We start from the raw sequence: 2,933 nt of genomic DNA, 5'->3' as shown, positions 1-2,933 counted from the left end.
TGGCGATCGGCATGAGCCGTCTGTTGATGTAGTGGCGCGTGTTGTCAGACGTAGTCGTCTCTTCTCACACACCGTGATAGCATGGTGCACTGCGTTCCACATCTGCGACATGCGACAGAGGCCGGTTGACAGTCGTTCGCGCAATGGACATCGCATACGTACGGGGGCCACCTTCCACGTGTTCGCGAAGCGTGCACATGTTGTTGCGTGTATGTGGGCAGACATAGTGTGTCGTGACACCTGACACAGGCATGCAACAATCGTTGAATTTGCAAATGGCGATGGACGTCTACGTTTGCTGGTGACGTTACGCAAATGAAGAACTGGTAAACCGTTGTGGTGCGGTTGTTCTCGCTAGAGGTGAATCAGTGATGGCGACGATCGGTTGAGCTACCAACCGGTTGTTTCAGCGATACCCACCATGCCCACGAACGTGAATGGCATGTGGGTGTGAAGCGATACGCGGCGGTGGCTGGGTGGGACCGTCCCCGGCCGGTGAGGGGGGGCCTCCCGGCGTGCTGGCCGCGCGGTGCGTGGGCGCACGCGCTACAGCCGGCTGGTGGGGGCGGCCAGTGGCAGGCGCGCCGGCCGACGGAGGCGGCAGGCGGCGTAGCTGCGCGCCGGCGCACCCTGCACGCGGCGCCGTGCGGCCAAAGTAGGTCCTCGCGGGCCCGGTGCGAAGCGCGGTGGACATCTGCAGTGTGCTGGTCCGATTGAGGACTGTGTGCGCTGAGGATGCGCCGCCGCCCGGCGCTCGGCGCCGCGACGCCGTCTGCTGCTCGGTCGCCTCTGCGGTTCTCGCAGGTGGATTGTATCGCAGCTGTGCGGACGTGTTGGCGCGTGCGCTGTGCTGGGAGAGTTCGCTTCGGCACCCAAGTGGGGCTTTTGTCCTTCTGTGGCGCTGGCGTTGGAGCTGCCGGCCACCGTAGGTGGCGCGTGTTGTCTCCCGCCGGCAATGCCACGACAGCACGCTCCCGGGCCTCTGTCGGCAGCGGCAAGCTCAGTTGGGAGCACGGGTGGTCGCACCTAAAGCGTCTACTCGCCAAACTCCGGGCGATTGCGCCTCTCTCGAACCCGACCAAGTACTTAGGACGGCGCTGCGCGCCGCCGGGACCTGAGAGGGTTTCGAGGTGTATTGTGCAGGGGAGCTCAGCCTCCTCCTGTTTGCAGAATAATTGAGCGGACGCTTGCGTGTTCGCGCGGGCCCCCGGGACACACTCCCGGGCGGCCGGCTGCTCAGCTCTAGTTGACGCAGCTCCCTGGTTGATCCTGCCAGTAGTCATATGCTTGTCTCAAAGATTAAGCCATGCATGTCTCAGTACAAGCCGCATTAAGGTGAAACCGCGAATGGCTCATTAAATCAGTTATGGTTCCTTAGATCGTACCCACGTTACTTGGATAACTGTGGTAATTCTAGAGCTAATACATGCAAACAGAGTCCCGACCAGAGATGGAAGGGACGCTTTTATTAGATCAAAAACAATCGGTCGGCTCGTCCGGTCCGTTTGCCTTGGTGACTCTGAATAACTTTGGGCTGATCGCACGGTCCTCGTACCGGCGACGCATCTTTCAAATGTCTGCCTTATCAACTGTCGATGGTAGGTTCTGCGCCTACCATGGTTGTAACGGGTAACGGGGAATCAGGGTTCGATTCCGGAGAGGGAGCCTGAGAAACGGCTACCACATCCAAGGAAGGCAGCAGGCGCGCAAATTACCCACTCCCGGCACGGGGAGGTAGTGACGAAAAATAACGATACGGGACTCATCCGAGGCCCCGTAATCGGAATGAGTACACTTTAAATCCTTTAACGAGTATCTATTGGAGGGCAAGTCTGGTGCCAGCAGCCGCGGTAATTCCAGCTCCAATAGCGTATATTAAAGTTGTTGCGGTTAAAAAGCTCGTAGTTGGATTTGTGTCCCACGCTGTTGGTTCACCGCCCGTCGGTGTTTAACTGGCATGTATCGTGGGACGTCCTGCCGGTGGGGCGAGCTGAAGGCGTGCGACGCACCTCGTGCGTGCTCGTGCGTCCCGAGGCGGACCCCGTTGCAATCCTACCAGGGTGCTCTTGAGTGAGTGTCTCGGTGGGCCGGCACGTTTACTTTGAACAAATTAGAGTGCTTAAAGCAGGCAAGCCCGCCTGAATACTGTGTGCATGGAATAATGGAATAGGACCTCGGTTCTATTTTGTTGGTTTTCGGAACCCGAGGTAATGATTAATAGGGACAGGCGGGGGCATTCGTATTGCGACGTTAGAGGTGAAATTCTTGGATCGTCGCAAGACGAACAGAAGCGAAAGCATTTGCCAAGTATGTTTTCATTAATCAAGAACGAAAGTTAGAGGTTCGAAGGCGATCAGATACCGCCCTAGTTCTAACCATAAACGATGCCAGCCAGCGATCCGCCGCAGTTCCTCCGATGACTCGGCGGGCAGCCTCCGGGAAACCAAAGCTTTTGGGTTCCGGGGGAAGTATGGTTGCAAAGCTGAAACTTAAAGGAATTGACGGAAGGGCACCACCAGGAGTGGAGCCTGCGGCTTAATTTGACTCAACACGGGAAACCTCACCAGGCCCGGACACCGGAAGGATTGACAGATTGATAGCTCTTTCTTGATTCGGTGGGTGGTGGTGCATGGCCGTTCTTAGTTGGTGGAGCGATTTGTCTGGTTAATTCCGATAACGAACGAGACTCTAGCCTGCTAACTAGTCGCGTGACATCCTTCGTGCTGTCAGCGATTACTTTTCTTCTTAGAGGGACAGGCGGCTTCTAGCCGCACGAGATTGAGCAATAACAGGTCTGTGATGCCCTTAGATGTTCTGGGCCGCACGCGCGCTACACTGAAGGAATCAGCGTGTCTTCCTAGGCCGAAAGGTCGGGGTAACCCGCTGAACCTCCTTCGTGCTAGGGATTGGGGCTTGCAATTGTTCCCCATGAA

General features: G+C 57.1%; 1 non-coding gene across 1 annotated transcript in view; it reads left to right on the top strand.

Annotated features, from left to right (window-relative positions):
- The first annotated feature begins 1,256 nt into the window (after positions 1–1,256).
- The window catches only part of LOC126433377 (small subunit ribosomal RNA), a 1,910-nt gene continuing 233 nt past the window's right edge, over positions 1,257–2,933 (top strand). Inside the window, exon 1 of the ribosomal RNA XR_007578438.1 lies at positions 1,257–2,933. This exon is cut by the window's right edge and continues 233 nt beyond it. This is a non-coding gene — a ribosomal RNA (small subunit ribosomal RNA).

This window comes from Schistocerca serialis, unplaced genomic scaffold (assembly GCF_023864345.2).
Source record: "Schistocerca serialis cubense isolate TAMUIC-IGC-003099 unplaced genomic scaffold, iqSchSeri2.2 HiC_scaffold_1163, whole genome shotgun sequence".
Classification (NCBI taxonomy): Eukaryota; Metazoa; Arthropoda; class Insecta; order Orthoptera; family Acrididae; genus Schistocerca; species Schistocerca serialis.
Note: the sequence above shows the minus strand (reverse complement) of the source record. Positions and strands in the feature narration are given on the sequence as shown.